This window comes from Heterocephalus glaber, unplaced genomic scaffold (assembly GCF_053883595.1).
Source record: "Heterocephalus glaber isolate CG9 unplaced genomic scaffold, H.glaber_assembly_v1.0 deba00001608, whole genome shotgun sequence".
In the NCBI taxonomy this organism is placed as follows: Eukaryota; Metazoa; Chordata; class Mammalia; order Rodentia; family Bathyergidae; genus Heterocephalus; species Heterocephalus glaber.
Genome location: NW_028258379.1, coordinates 26,568,698 through 26,585,894, shown reverse-complemented (window position 1 = coordinate 26,585,894; position 17,197 = coordinate 26,568,698). Strand labels below are relative to the sequence as shown.

Below are 17,197 nucleotides of genomic sequence, written 5' to 3'. Positions count from 1 at the left end.
ACAAACTATAGAATGCCTCTGAAGTCTCAGTGTATCCTACCATTGAAGCAACCCACAGGGTAATTGAGGAAAAAAAATCTCTTTTGTGGGAATGTATTAAATGGAATGGGTGGTTTGCTATTGGCATATATTTTGTAGTCTGAGGATCTAACTTTGGTCTTCTGTTTCTATATGAATATTATATTATTCTGGAAGAAACACAAGTCATTGTGGCAAAAATCATACAGATGTTTTAATTATGATTCTTGTTTGCAAGAAACAGCGAACTTAACTTAGGCACAAGATTGAGAAATTTTTCTGTGGTTCAGGAAATTGACAGACCAGACCTGAGAATATAAAGCTTTCAGTGACTCCTTGAAATGTAAGAAAGTGGGAGTTGAAAAGCAGAGCTCTATTCTTGTATCCAGAATCACCTAATCTGATTCCCCAGCCACTTTCACCTCTTCCTACCTTGTATTCTGTCCACCATCAGAGTCAATATTCAAATGCTCCAGAAAGCTGCCTGCTTGATCTAAGTTAAGTTACAGTCCAACTCCCTATCTGTACCTCTTAACTTCTGAGATTGGAATTGTCTTCGTCCATATGTATATATAATGAAAAAGAACATTCTGCTGTACAAAAAAGATGTGAGAGAAAAAAATGCACCCAATATTTAAGCACTTAAGAACATTTTGTATCTTCTCTAACTTGATTTGCAGTTTTCTTACTGACACGAGGCAACCCTGTGGAGAAAAAATGAAGCAATAGCAACCTTAGGAACTGAGACAGTATATCCAAAGCTTTCACATTAGAAGTAACTCTGCTTGGAGGGGATGCTTCTGTGTAGTTGCTTTATTCTTTGTCTTTGGGAGCTTAACTTTCCTTTAATCTCCTTCCTAAAAGCTGTCAATTTGGAGGTCAAAAATTGTATCAAAGATGGTGTATGTTATCCCAGTTTGGTTCTGTTTAACAGCTGTCTCCTCTTCTGATACAGTCATATAATCATTATCACATAGATAAAGGGCTTGTAACTTGAAATGCATGGATGAGTACTAGAGTCAGAACAATCTCTATAATATTACAATTTCTTAATAAGATTATGTGTGAATATTCCAAAAGAAAACATTCACAGTTCTAAAAATGTATATTGTCAGAAGGATATAGGAAGGAAAACAGGATTCAGAGACATAAATGAAATCAGAAATATTAAATGTCTTTTCAAATTTCAAATAAATTGTTAGTAGCAGAATCAAGATACTTAGATCCCAGTATGGCTGAAGAAATTATTTTGATTTTGAGCCAATTATGGGTGCATTTTTAAAGACAAAAAACAAAACTTTGTCTTTGTATAGTTAGATTTTTCATTCTGAGAGTTCTGCAGTGCCATGGTCAGCTTGACTTCACTCCCATGTTCTGGTGACCCTGGCAGATAACCAACCAGACAAGCAGATAACTGGGACTCACCCTTTCCCAATCATGTATTTAGAAAAATGATATAAGTTACTAGTAAAATAGTATATAGCTCCATGATATTTCCCAGTTGTCCCCTTCTTATGAGACTTAGAAAGTTTTATTCACCTATTTTGATTGACTATGTGGTCTTTTTTGCAGGTTTTAAATGGCCAGAGGGAGACTTACTTGTACTCCAGATGGAGAGAATCTGATACATGTCTTTGCACAGGGGTGAATAGCAGATTTCTTAAAATGTTTAAGGGATATAAAGGTTTTATTTTTGAAAACATCTTTAAATTTAAAAAAACTACTTGTCTTGTTAGATCTTCCATAACAAAATACAGTAGACCAGGTGGCTTGTAAGTCACATAAATTTATTTTTCACAATTGTAGAGCTTGAGAAGTTTACGATCAAGGTGCTAATAGACCATGTATCCAGTGAGGGTTGAGGGTTTTCTGTCTCATAAATGGCCACCTTCTTGCTACTAACTCACATGACAGAAGCAACAAAGGACACCTCCCTATACTCTCTTTTATTAAGGTACTAATACTATTTATTAGCACTCTGCTGTCATGACTAATCTCCTCCCAAAGAACCCACTTCTGATACTATTATGTTGAATACAAAGAATCTAAGATATGAATTTAAGGAGACACAAATATGCAATCTAAAGCATTACTCAATAGCCTTACAAAATTTTCTAGGAAAGAGAACCTAAGGTTGGCATCAGTAAAGCGATGCTTTATTAGGAAATGTAAACCTAGGAGGATGAGTACTGAGGAAGAGAAGTGAGCAAGGAAGGATGCTAAGCAATGCAAAGTGGTGGGTTATCACACTGGCTACTGATTTGTAACAAGCCACAAAGGAACATGGTTAGATCCATCAGTAGGTGTACCTGCTAGGCAGATGGGGCTTCACTAGGTGGGTCACCTGAGGAAAGCAGGCATAAACCAAGAGAGAGAAGAAAGGACCAAAATCATCTGCCCAGTTTTCTATCTTCCATGAATAAACATTTCCCCCAAGGGAAGTTGATGTTGCACAATACCATCTGACCCTAATCAACAGCTGCTCTCCTGATGCCAGACTCAAGCTCCCTAGTGCAGCTTTCTGGATCTAGAAGTGAGGGAAGCAGTTAAATCTGAGTTGTTGGCTTAGTCCAAGCCACACAGCACTGTCTGAGCAGAAGACAGGGCAAAGCCAGTAGGGAAGTGACTGACCAAGTTTAGGGAGTTGGGTATCTGAAGAGGAGCATACGGTTGTGTTGAGGACAAGCACTATTTGAAGGCTTGTTTCTACCCTGAGCTGTTTGTGGAGTGTCAGTAAAAGGTATTTGTTCTCTCTGAGTCTCAAAATCTGAAGGAAGAAACTAAGATCTAAAATGCTATGATTGCATACACTAGTGGTGAAACACTTTGAGTTTGGATTTATTCCCCTCCAAAAATGAGTTCCCTGAATAAAACTGGAGACGATGCCCATTCAGATGTCTGCAGGATTAAATATTTGTTTAACCTTGAATATCTGCCAGATGACTATTAAAAGGATAGTTTCCCATCTTTAATATATACATAGAAAGGCAAAAATTGTACTAAAACATTTATAAAATTTGTTAATTGTTAACAGTATGAATTAATGTAATTTCTTTTGCTATGGAAAATATCATTTAATAGAACATATAGTTCCTCAGAATATTCTGACACAACTAATTTATTCAAACTGTTAACATATAGAATCATAATACAATCTTGTATTTAAAATGGATTTTAATGTGTAAATAAAGATCTCATGTTTCCTCGTATTGTATTGCATCTGTACCATAGGGATTTCAGCTATGAGCTGACTGATCTTTACAAAGGTAATTTCTCCTATTTATGATTAGACATATATTTGGTATACTTAGATATATATTTTTTTATAAGAAATTAAAGCCAGAGAAGTAACTTACAGGAAGTATATCTTATGTTAAATTATCTTTCCTTCTTCTCCTGAAGAGAGGAGCTTTAAGGTAGAAGATAGAACAAAAAGCATGTGTATCTTTAGCCCAACCTTTTACACAAACTCCCATTCCTGTGGATTTCGGGAATATGTGCAGCTTGTGAAACTATGTTATCTTCATTTTTAACTTTCTTATTGCCAGCAGCTTTCTCTTCAAGGGTGTGTTTCTCTTTTAATTGGGCTTCATTCATTGTTATATACTTGCTAGGTCTCAAATGTTGTCCCATAATTCTTAAATACCAATTAAAAGAAAACCAATTCATCATTATCTCAGAGACAATTAAAAGCCTGAAAAGTTTGATTTTTGGTCTCATACACCTGGTGGAAAGGAGTTATCTGTGACGGGAGGATGCCAGGAGTCTTCATATAGGATCTAGAATGTTGTACAGGGTGCAGAGGCTGGTGTTGGAATTCCAACTCTGAGGATTTCCAATTAAGTAATTCACTCATTTAAAAAATTTTGATTGTATTCCTATTATATCCTAGGCACTATTGTGGGTACTGGGATATAATAAAGTGAAAAAAGCCCCCTTTTTATATCTTCCATTTTAATGAAAAATTTAACAATAAATAAGATAAATTTTAAAATGTATATTAGATCTCAATAAGTGCCAAAGAGAAAAGAGTAAAAAGTTTGAGAGATAAGAAGTTTGCAATTTTAGTGTAGCACTGGAAGGTCTTAGTGAGAAGATATTTGGTCAGGAGCAAATGCATGTGTAATGTTGCTAAAGTTAATGGAATACTTTCACAAATTTTGCAGTAACATATCTTGAGAGAACTCTTTCCTGGGGTCTTTAAAGGGCCATGTGAAAATGGGGACTCTTAAACTTCATTTGTGACATGCAATGCACACCTAAGTCTGACACTTATTACCTTGGTGACTTCAGCCAAGTAATTTCACCTGCCTAAGAAGTTTTCCCAAATGTGAAATGGAGATAATAAAGTATTAGTGTATTTTATTGGAGTATTATAAAGTTCAGTCTAGGTAATGCACAAAAAAGCATTTATCATTGTGTTAAGCATAATAAATGATAAATTACATTGCTATATATCCTGTTGATTTTGCCTGCCTGCTTATTCATTTATTTACTTGCCTTTGTGTATATGTATTCATTTAATAATCAAGGCTATTTAGGTGCTTGCAATCAATTTCAAAAGCAAAAGTCTTGTTATTTTTTATCTATTTCTTATTTGTTTAATTGCCAAGGTAATTTATGTGTATCCTGTCATTTTTTAAAAAGCAAAATGCTAGTTCAATCAAACTACTCTGATTTAGCTGAGTTGTTTATTGTAGTCAAGGCTGAAAAGATGGTCAATATTATATATATTTACCTCATACCATACATAGATATTTCACAGCTATGTGTTTATTTAAAGTCCTGTCTCTATGAGTGTACAAGATTAATAACATTAAATTCATCTTTTAGATGGAGACAGAAAGGCTCAGAAAGATTAAGCAAATTACCCACTCAGCTCATCAGGACTGCACTGGAATTCAGTTAGAGAAATGTGCATTTAAATGTTGGTACCATTTCCATGAACTCTGAACAAATAAGAATCTTCTGAGGAAATGAATTATTCATAAAATGAAGGTAGCATTCTTATCACTTAGTCTTGACCTTAAGAAAATTAATTACCAAAACAAGGAATGATATTTACACATTTGTTCCTGGACCATTAAGGACACAAGAGTGGAGGAAATTAGCAAAGATAAGAGAAGAGCTGAATTTGATTTTCAGGCTGAATTATTGTCAGTAGGTTTAATAAGTGCAAACAGGCTAGGAGCATTTGCTGAAGAACACTTAGAAATGAAAACTGTATAATGCCACCTAAGGCTCTTTACAAAAATCACTGTTCTCTCATGAGTTTGCATTTTAGTTTAGCATGCCCCTTAAGGGCTGGTCTTAGGAGCCTGGAGACAGGATCCATCTCAAAGGATCGCCCTGCCCATTGTAAAAAGGCTGCTCTTCCTCCAGCAACTGCTCCAACTCTCCTGACTCCCTCTGTGGATCCACCTGTTCTGTGGTCCTTAATTCCAGTATTGTCCTGTGGGACAGTGGCTCTGTGGGAGCCACTGGTGCTGGAGATGACCTTGTTGAATAAGTGGAATATACCTGGCATTGATCTTATTAATGTGGTGATTAGGCTTGATGTGGAAAGTTGCTCTTCAGAAGTTGAGCTACAGAGCATGAGAACCGAATAAAGCATTTCTGACAGGTACACTTTGAGCACACGTGTGCTGGACACACACATCAGTTTGTTTTGCTTTCACTAGGATCAAAGAGGAAGAATATAGGCTGATGGTGAAAGGAAAGACTGGTAATTGTGAAAACTTGGATTTTCTTGTTTTAAACTAATCAAAAGTGTTCTGGTAAAAATTGTTAGCTTTAAAAATATTAATTGTTTCCATAATTGGCTCTTTCCATAAAAGCTTTAAACCTAACATTAGTGAATTAAAACAAATCCAAAGGTCTGGGAAGTAATTATTGGAAGGATCATGAAGTCTATCAACAAATGGTTATGTACTATGAAAAATAGAAAATATAATTAATAAATACATGTTTTTGTATATTTTAAAAGTGCATGTGAATATTGCATAATGATAGGACCTATTTGGGGAAGTTGGCACATACATTTAACATATCTTAATCAGTTTAAATCCCCATGCCTCCATCTCCCTTTCCTTCTTTTTCCCACTTGTCCCCTTACATATTTCCAGAAGTCTACATGGTTTGAGTAAATGTAAACATTAGAATTACTAAGTATATCTTCATTAAGGAAAAATGAAAATTGTGATTTCCTGCATCAGAGAGGAAGAATAAAGACAAATTTGAAAGATAAGCTAGCTCCAGAATTTTAAATCTCAAGATTTTAAGATTGTCAGTTTATTAACATATTAAAAGAGAGAAAAATAATTTCTGTGAAAAACAATCATTGTAATCACTGGTAAGGACTTTGATTAAAGGTGCATCTTTCTGGAGATGAAGAAAAATGGTATTATATCTTTAAAATTTTCTACAAAAGAAGGAGGCGCCACTGCTTCTTTAGCAAATGAACTCTAGCCATCTAAAGAATCCATTTGGGCCCCATCCTAGCACTAGTAATGAGCATAAATTATGGAGACCAAATAACTTGGCATTGAATTCCAGTTTTCATAGCTGAGGAATTATAAACAATGATAGACAAGATCATCATTGTTGTTTTCACATTGGAGAATGACTTGGGTATTTATATAAATAGGAAATGATCATTTCATGAGGTGAAGGCTAGAGTTTACTTACCAAACCAAATTGTCTTCCTAAGAAAATACAAGGCAAATCATGAAAATTTTGGTTTTATCAATTGTACTACAGAAAGAAAAGTACCCTTGCAACACCACTGTTGTAACAATTAGAGATGTTATTTATTATACAGCAGAGACAAGCCCTGTCATCCCACCACCACCACCACTCCTCTATCCCTCTGGCCGTTGGGATTATTTAGTCCAAATTCTGACCCTTAGACCAATAGCAATGTCCTTTACCTCTCAATCCATGTATCCATCATACCCGAACATGCTCTCTGAAATTTTCATGATTCCACCAGAACAGCTTTGTTCTTCTTTTTTTAAAAAAATAAATGATTGTTATTTTGTTGATTCATGTCCATGTTGTCTTGTGGCAGCCCACAACCTGTGTTGTTTCACAGCTGTCAACTCATCACTCCTGGATCCTACTCCTTTGCCCTGATGTATCTTCTGGGTTAATGATAATGATCTGTGTAGAGTATTAATGACAGACACAGAAATATTTTCATGAATAAAAAATAAGACTACCATTTACTACTTAAAGCAGAACCGATATGAAGGTAAGTTGTGGTGGTTGAGAGGTCGGGAAACTGGCCAGCTTACTAAAATTTAATTGACAAAGTGAACAATTTAAAAGTGACCAATTAACCAAATTAGAGATATCTCTAATGCTCAATTTCACTACAGTTTTGATGATGCCGAGACATTTTCAGATCATCATTGTTGACTTCTGCAATGCACATAATTTTGTTTGCCAATGGCTGGGCTGTTTCTTAAAACTACACATATCTTACAGCTCTATACTCTGCCAGACTCTTGCATCTGTGCTATCCTTAGTGCTGTAACTTCTTTGAGCTTTTCTGGCAATTGATCACATATTATTTGCCAAAATCTTTTAAGTGAACTGTATTTTGAAGAATTGATAAAGATCATGACTTTGAGTTTATCATTGACTTCTGGATTCAATTTTTCAGCTTCACTACTTGCTAGACAGGTAACCTTGGCAAGCGGACCTTTCTGACCTTCAATTTCCATATCCATAATATATGAACACTGAGAGTATCATTATGCAAGGTGTGTAGATCAAGAATATATACCAAGGTAAATGGTAAAATGCATAGTAAAGGCTCAAAACACTGTGGCATTTAATTATCTTGGAAATGTCAGACACCACACGGGATCAGATTAATCAAACTACCCTTCATTAGACTTCTCTGTATGAGATGAATGGACTTCTATTACATTTGTACTGCAGCTATGTTGTTTCTATACTGCAGCCAAACCCAGTCCTAGGTAAGCCAGCACCTATTCAAAGTTTTATTCTTCAAGTAACAGGCAGTATAGTAGACCAGAGAGGCTAGCCTAACAAAACCAGAACCAGCGTGCTGACTTAAATGCCTGTAGTGAAGAAGCATGTACAGGCACATTACCAGACTCTGAGGGACCTGAAGCAGTCAAAACTGTGCCCAAGTGAAGGAGCTATGATTGAATGACAAGTGAGTGAGTATGTTTCCCGGAGGAGATAAATAAAGGAGATCCATAAAGACATAGCATAGGGACCGTAGGACCATTTCTTAATGTGGCTCTGTGGCCCTTCCTTTGTTGGGTAAAAGAGCTGCCAGGGAAGTTGGACTGATGTAAGGAAAGAAGATGTTCAGTATTCATTAATTTATCTTTCCTTCTGTCTTGGTTACTTCTATTGTTGCTAAGACAAAATACCCAACACCCAAAGTTAAAGGAAGAAAGGTTTAGCTTACAGTTTGCAGAGGTTCCAGTTCATAGTTGGCTGGCTCCAAGGCAGAGTGACATGGCAGAGGGGTGTCACAAGGAGAAACTGTTCATGGTAGGAAAAAGGCAGCAACAAGCCCCCCTAGCAACTTCTTTCCATCCCTTTTATATTCTATCTAGGATACTTGCCCTTAGGGTAGTGAGTAGCACTCGCTCCCAGAACTATGCCAAACCAATGAGTGGACTGATTTAGTGATCCCATTCCCTTAATCTCAGCATCACACACTCTAGCTCGAGCCATCTCTGAAAAAGCCTAAACTATGACCACACGAGACTTTAGGATGACATCCAGACACAAGCTGTAACACTTTCATTTCCTGAGTTTATCTTACTTCATAAGAGGTTTGACGTCAGGAATATGTGAAAAGCAGGCTGTACAAGAGAATAATTCTTAGCTTACATTCCATGCCCTCTCCAAAGCAATTTTCAGAAAAAGCTTATTCATGTAGCATGTCTTTTCTGTCAGGAAATATCATCTGTCATCTGTTTTACCCAGTCATGCACACAAACAAGAAGTGTATATTTCATTCATTTCATGGGGTTCTAAGCCAAGTTATGTATAGTATTTCACTCAATAAGTTCATACATTTAATATTGGTAATTTTGTATTCTAATCATTTCATATTTTAGAACAATTTTAGATCTGCAGGAAAAGTTATGAAGATGAAATATGCCCCACACTCAGTTTCTCTTGTGATTATCATCTTAAGTAAGAATATTTCATGTGTCAAAATTAATACTGATGATTGTTATCTAAAATTTATCTTTTCTCAAATTTTTCTAGTTTTTTCTATGTCACTTCTGTGTTTCAGACTTTTATCATGGATGCTGTATTGTGTTCATTCAGGTTCCCTTAGGCTCCTTTTTTCTGTGATAGTATGTTAGACTTCTTCTCGTTTTCACTTTCTCAGGCCTTGACATTTCCAAAACTTGTCAGATTTTTGGTAGAATGTCCCTTTGTTGGGATTGGTTGCATGCTTTTCTCATAATTAATCTAGTGCATGGATTTGGGGAGCAGTGTAATGAAGTAAAATGCCATCCTTATCCTGTCTTATCAAGAGAAAAGAGTATCGAAATGGTTTTATAGGACGTTATCTTAATCACCTGTAGTCTTCATCAGTCTTCTGTTCTGTAGTCACCTCATTAATATGCTTTAAGAATTACTCTTATACTCTGCATAACTCCTAAAATAAAGTGGTCTCTGCCTATATTTCTGCCTGTCTCTCTCTATATATACATACATATATATATATATATATATCCACCAAAAAATGTATACACACTTCTTTATCTCTCTATTTATATATCTACCAAAGAAATGTATACACACTTCAGCAGTTTGCCATACCAATAAATGTCTGGAAGCTAATTACCACCACTTTGAACACTCCTTGTAATTGTAGGGGCCAAAGGTAACTTGTATCAATCTCATGATGTCTCAATAAATTTAGTATTAAAATATTTACACAAGGTTTTCTTTTCTGGAAGTATATGCTTTTGATGGACTCTATATCTATTTATCTACCTATAAATATATCTATATCTATAGATAAAAGTTGCCAAGGCAAGTAGTTAAAAGGGAAAAGTGGAGACTTGAAAGTAAGAAAAAGCAGAGGAAAAATAAGTATGCAGATATGCTCACTGAAACATGCTGCACCCTCATTGGAAATAGATTTAAAATGAGCTTCCTGAAAGTCAAAGTTTAAAAACGAAAATATGATATTTTAGGAGATTTGTGTTTGTCCATAAGATTTGTAAATAAATTCTGTACTAGTACTTGATGCAGTCAAAATTTCTCATGTTGGTTTCATTGGAATGATTGTGTGATATAGTTAGTGGTTAACATTTTAATATTCTATCTATCTATCATTTATCTGTCACTTTTTTCTCTCTATATTTATATTTACCAACATATAGTAATCCTTTCATGTAGGGTAAAAGCATGATAACTATGATAGTTAGCTGATGGTGCTAACATGAGTAAGAAATGCCCAGCTAGATTGGATCAGCATAGTTCTGGGAGGAGCTGATAGGATTTACTGAAAAATTTCTGTGATTTACTGGGTGCAAATGGTATAAAAGGGAAAGGAAGAAGGGAGGCTTGCTTCTATTTCTTTGGAGGGGCTCCAGTCTTCTCTTTAACCTTGGACATTGACTCTTGGCTTCCAGCATAGACTCTTCAGCCTCCAGCACAAACCCTTCAGTCTACCAGGGCAGACCTTTCAATCACAGACCCTTTGGCCTCCTGATAGGGACTTTCATGGAACGCACAGAGAGCTCCAGGCCTTTAACTGGATCCTTTTCATCTCCAGCATACAGACAGAATTTTTGCACTCTTCCACACCTGACTCTGTGGGCAGCCAGTGTAAGTCAATTTTGTAAATTCTTATATATTTGTATATCTTGTATCCAATGTTTTTCTAGTATGCAGTAACTTATACAGATTCTGTTACCAAGAATGGGGTTGATGCTGTGATACTACCTGACCATGTGTTTCAACAGCATTTGGAACTGGCTTGTGAAGAGTTTGGAAACTTTTGGAGATGCTGGCTGAAGCAGCAGCCCTGAAGTGCTTTAAGCTGTACTTGATGGGAGATTCCGGTCAGAGTTCAGAAGACAAGAATATTGGTAGAAATGCAGCAAGTAAAGATGAGGGTTGAGTAGTTTACATTGAGAAGTAGAAATGCATTGGCTGTTGGACTCCATACCATTTGGGCTATGCTTTGGCAGAGAATTTGTCTGCATTTTGCTTTTGTCCAGAGAATTTGCCCAAGGCTGAGAGTAAGTGTGGCAGACTAATTAATCTGGCAGAAGAAATTTTAAGCCACTCTAATGTTGAGGTGGTCACATGACTACTGCTGGTGGCATTTAGCCAGATCTATGTTGAGAATCAAGGGCAAAGACTCAGCAGAATGGTCTAAAATGTTATGAGTTTGGTGAGAGAAGAAGCTCTAGTAAACCTGCAAACTGCAAAAGTGGAGAAGAGAACTTGGTTCCTGAGAAGGTAGAGGACAATAGAAAAAGTGGCCTGAGGACATCACCAGAACCAGCAGAACTCCAGCATTTTCAGCCTCAAAATTGAAAAGGTGAAACACTTTGCTTTGAGAAGAAAGGCCCATATCTCCATGTTCCAGAATGGCAGAAGATTAGAGAAGTTTTTCCTTGGGATTTGGTTTTTAGTGCTCACCAATCCAGGCACCCCGTCCCTATAGTCAAGAGACAAGGGAGGAGGAAGAGGCGGCGGTGGCGGCTGGGGCGGCAGCACATGAAGGGGTCACCTCCGGGTGACGCAATGAGAGCTGCAGCAGGTCCAGAAACCCTGTGGGCCCGGCCTTCAGCCTGTTCGGCCGGACCGCGCTCCTGAACTTCCCATCCGACCTGTGACCGCCAAGGCAGTCTCAGGCCCCCAGTCCCTTCCCTGTCCCTCCCCCGCCCAGTCGCTGACCCGGGGGGGACCCCTCCACCCACCTCCCACCACGGCTCTGAAGAGAATCCACAAGGAATCGAATGACCTGGCACGGGACCCGTCGCACAGTGTTCAGCAGGTCCCGTTGGAGATGGTATGTTCCATTGGCAAGCTACAATAATGGGGCCAAATGACAGTCCGTATCAGGGTGGAATATTTTTCTTGACAATTCATTTCCTTCAAACCACCTAAGGCTGCATTTACAAGAATTTATCATCCAAATAGTAACAATAATGGCAGCATTTGTCTTGATTTTCTATGGTCACAGTGGTCTCCAGCACTATTTCAACATACTCTTGTCCATCTATTCTCTGTTGTGTGATCCCAATCCAGATGATCCTTTAGTGCCTGACATTGCTCTGATCTATAAAACAGATAGAGAAAAGTACAACAGAATAGCTCAGGAATGGACTCAGAAATATGCAATGTAATTAAAGAAATTATTGGATAACCTCTACAAATAAAGATAGGGGAACTCTGAAAGAGAAAATCCTTTTGATTTCCATTTGACCGCTTTCTATGAGGCCACACCTCTTCTTCCCCTGTGCACATGTTTACTTGATACAGCAGTGCTGCATGTTGCACATACTTGGAAACAACAAACTAGAAATATTGTACTTCTGTAACCAACATTGCCTCCTAGCAGAGAAGTATGTCTGTGACAAGCCAGTTCTTCTGGCGTAACCTAGGTGTGAGACTAAAAAGCTTTCCTTATTGACTTAAATTTGGATAAAAGCAATGTGTGAAGTGTGGTGGGTACATGTGTGTGCTTGGATGGAGAAAAGCTCCACTGGCCTGCAGGAGATGTTTTTAAGTAGAATCTGTACGAAAAGCAAGGTGAAGAGCATGGAGCTGCTTCTGTATTCATTCTGTTCTGAAGGACCTATAGCTTAGGTGAAAGTTATGACCAACCAAATTAAACATCCTGTATTTTAGGGTCTAAGTTTAACAGATCAACATTCAAATGGAATGGAGCTATTAGTACATAAAGTGTGATGGGCTTTGTTCCCAACTCTTTTACATCTCTCTGCCCCTTCAACCTTTATCCTTTCAGCCCCTTTCTCTCCATTTTCTTTGGTTTATATGTGGTTTCTCAGTTAATACATAGCTAATAGCTCTTATATTTCTTATGTTTTTAACTGCTTAGGTCTATTTGGATGTAAGGGTGAAAATTCATTTGACGGAAATACTTGTGTATATTTAAAGACCCAATTGCTCTTCTGGAGCTTGTACATACAAGAATGATTAATCTGTGTAATAAACTGGCTACTACAGTCATTACATTAAAAAAGAGAGAGAGAGACAAGGAAGCCTAGCTACTGCTCCAGCTTGTGGCAGACTTTGGCATCATCTATGTGGTGCTGGTTTTAGGACCATGCAGAGTGTAACAGTTGTGGGGTCAGGAAGGCTTCTACCTAGATTTCAGAGGAAAGCCTAGGAGGTTAGGTGGTTTGACCCTGAGAGGGAAGCATGTGAACGTGTGAGTGTGAAGCCAAAGGTTCAGTGGAGACCCCAGAAGGTTGTAGAAGCCAGGAATGTGGATCTAACGACAAAAGCTTCAAGGAATGAGCAAAGCTAGCCCAAGAGAGAAGCTATGGGAGCTATAGCCACTGGAGGTGCCATAGGGGTGGACCTGCCCAAGTTCTTTGGAGTTCATATCTTGCCACAGACTTCCTCAGAGGCTGGACTTGGGACTATGGGACTTAGTTATTGCCCAGATGGATTTTGGGTTTGTTTGGTCCCATGTCTTTCCATCCTCCTGTTTGTACCTTTTGGAATGTTAATGTTTATCTTGTGCCACTGTATGCTGGAAGTGTTTAACTTTCTTTTCATTTGTACAGGGACTCACAGCTAAGAGTTTGCCTTAAACTCAGAGGAGAATTTGGACTTTGATTTTTCAGCAATGTTAAAACTGTTAGAACTTTGGCAATTCTTAGAGATGGGCTAAATGCCTTTTGCATAAATGGATGTAGAGGAGTCTTTGGGGGGCCAGGGTGGGATGCTATGCTTGTATCTAGATGTCCCCCTAAAGCCTCATGCAGTCATAGGTTGGGCTTTTTGGAGCTGGATGTATCTAGCATGTTTGATGCTAGGATTAAGGATATAATGTTGGGGTTAAGAATGAACCAACCTGGATGTGGCTGGCACCACCCCAAATGCAAGTAGTTTGGAAGGGATGAAAGGGCGAGGCAGGCTGTTGCTCTTTGGTACTTTGCTATTTCACCACTTTGCTGCCTTTGGCCTTCCATGAACTATTTCTCCTCTGAGATGTCCCTCTGTCATGCTACTTGTTTTGGAGCCAGCCAGCTATGGACTGAAACCTCTGCAAACTATGAGTTGAAACAAACTTTCCCTGTTTTAACTTTGGGTGTTGAATATTTTGTCTCAGCCATGAGAAAAGTAACTAAAACAATATCTAAGTAGATTTTAATACATTTGATTGGGGAGCTTCTATTAGGGCTATTCATGTCACTCTAAATCTGGTTGATCCAAGGTGTAAAAGCATGATATTTTTCATAATGAATATACTACTTATATTTCAGACAATGCAGGCCAATGCCATTCCCCATTAATGATTTTTGATAATGTATGTATCTTCAGAACTTTAGGGTATATTTTCTAGATGAAACAACAACAACAAAAACCAAGTGCAGAAATTTCTATGCTATATTCTCAAAGAAAGACAAAATCTTTATCATTTTATGAAAAATGGAGACTTGAACTAGAACACATGGACAATATTTTCTAGGTGAAGGTATAATCTTGTAAAAGTAAATTGATAGACTCAATGTTTTGTAGTAATAAGAGCCATAATCTGAACTGAAAAGAAATGTTTCTTTTTCTTCAAAATTCTCATTGGAGGATATAATACACCATATGAGCAATTTTATCCTACAAATTATTTCAGTGGTAGGAACCTTTGCCAGCATCTATACATCTATACATCCTCATTTTAATTTGGCCTCTCCAATCATCATGGGCTCAGAGTCTGTGTATTGAGTCATTCAGAACTGGGTTTGAAGATAGGACCACTATTGTCACCATTCTCTTTACTTATTTTTTACAGTGGCTAGACTGTACTCAGTGTGTGTGTGCGTGACAGTTTTATATTTATTCTCTGTTGTAGGTGCTCAAAAGATGTGTTGATTGACTATATCAGTGAATGAATGAATAAATATAGATTTGACATTTCTCAGCTCCACACTATTCAGCTAAGTAAGAAAAACAATATCTAAGCATCCATTTGTGGAGAAAGGTTTATGAGATCAGGCATGTAAAAACACCTGCTACCTCATTTGACATATGAGAAGGCATACATGAGGAAAAGAACAAATGTGCCTGCTCACAGCATGAGCTCCATGTAATTGAGGCACAATTTCTTCATCTATAAGATTTAAACAACTTTAAGAGCAATTAGTCTCTTAATAATATCTTTGCAAGAGGATAGAAAAAGAAACTGCAAGAGGCAGTCCAATTTCAAAAATGTTAAAACATGGGGGCAGGGCAGCATACTACTGAGACACAAGCAAGTATGACATTTTTATTTATGAATTATTAAGTTGAAAATTTTGGACTTGTATGCATTTAAATGGTACAAAGCAATTTTCTCAGGGACAGATTACCCTTGAACAAACAGACCTTGAGTTTTCAGCTCTAAGAGGTTTTGACAAACTTAATTTCTGTTTTCCAGAGAAGTAGCAGTGCTCTTAAGACCTTTCCCAGCAATCATCCCATTGCTGCTTATAGCATCAGGCACAGGAGGCACAGATGCAAAGAGCCCCTGAAGCTTCCTCTAAGGATTACTCCCAAGGACATACATACATAACATGGTCTATTTGTGATAAACGTATGCAAAAGTTGGTGCCAAGTATGCAGTTTGCTTAATGATGAAATAAAAACCACTTAAATTAATGAATATGTGAAACCCATCTTTCCAATATAATTCTTGGAGCAAGCAATGTTAATTATTTCCATTACTTGACTCCCCACCTCCCAACAGGCTATTCTTTTGACTCCTGAATGCAACTATCTGCTTTGTTCCTAGTGAACTTAATTCATCTGATGGGTCTGTTTCCAAGCTTTTAGCACCTCACATATAACACTTCAGTTAAATTGAGAAGAGTAATTACTTAGAGTGACAAACAGAAGAATGGTAATTAAGTAAAAAGTTCATTTCAGGGCTCTTAAGCTAGAGTAGTGCAAAGTAAAGAGGTCATGATTTAATGTATTTTCTTGACTTGCTTTTGTAAAACACAGTTCTTCATTATAATAATGCCAAAAGAGCAAAAGTGTGTTGCATTAACAAAGAATTAATGACTCTTGGTTACTGAAGAGATCTTATTTCACTGTTTTTTTTTATTCACAAAGTGTGTAAGATTCATGATAGGGAATAAAGTTTATGTTCTTGGATTTCACTCTTGTTATAAATATTTCAAATATATCTTAATGTTACTAATGTTCAAGCTAGGAAATCAAGAAGCCTATCCAATTTTTTAAAAAATCTCTAAATCCTGATCTGATTGATTAAATATAATTGTCATAAAGTTTATATATTTAGTATCATGTAAACTTCTCCTAACTGAATAATATGTGTGCTTGTTAAAGATATTGAGCATTTGGGTTTTCTAAGAGGGGCCAGAGCTCAGTAAATGATTCAAATAATGACAGAAATCACCAACAGTTGTTGGTGTCAGGCTGGAAAGAGTAAAAGAAGCATAGTCTAATATTTTTCCATAACTTAGTATTCTTAACATATGCTTTATTGTTTTTAGCATGATATTTTGACAGTAATCTATAAACATAAGAATAAACATACTGAGCACTTAACAGAGGCAGTGAAAGTCAAATCAGTTAAAAACACCGATTTTAACTTAATGACAAATTTTAAATAAGTTGAAATTCCATTTTCATAAAAATTTTGTTGTTTAGCAACACTATAGGTGCTTGACAAGCATTTGTTGACAGAAGTTGGAGAAAATCACCATAGATTCAGAGAATATGGGGGAGTAAAGGCTTTGAAAGATGTTTTAGAATAGAAGTAAGATCCAGATATTCATAGTGTGAGGAGGAGAATATGTCCTGAAAATGACAGAAGATGAGAATGGTTGTTTCTATTGTCATTATTTCCATCACAAAATATTGGCCAACTTTGAGTAGCTGAACCTTTCCAGATAATGTCTTTTTCTTTCCTTTCAAAGCTATCCCAGCATTCTCTTACATCGATGTTCTATGC

At 37.0% G+C, this 17,197-nt stretch overlaps 1 pseudogene; it reads left to right on the top strand.

The window, feature by feature from the left end:
* The first annotated feature begins 12,045 nt into the window (after positions 1-12,045).
* Positions 12,046-12,482, top strand: LOC101722246 (ubiquitin-conjugating enzyme E2 D2 pseudogene; annotated as a pseudogene).
* The last annotated feature ends 4,715 nt before the right edge of the window (positions 12,483-17,197 follow it).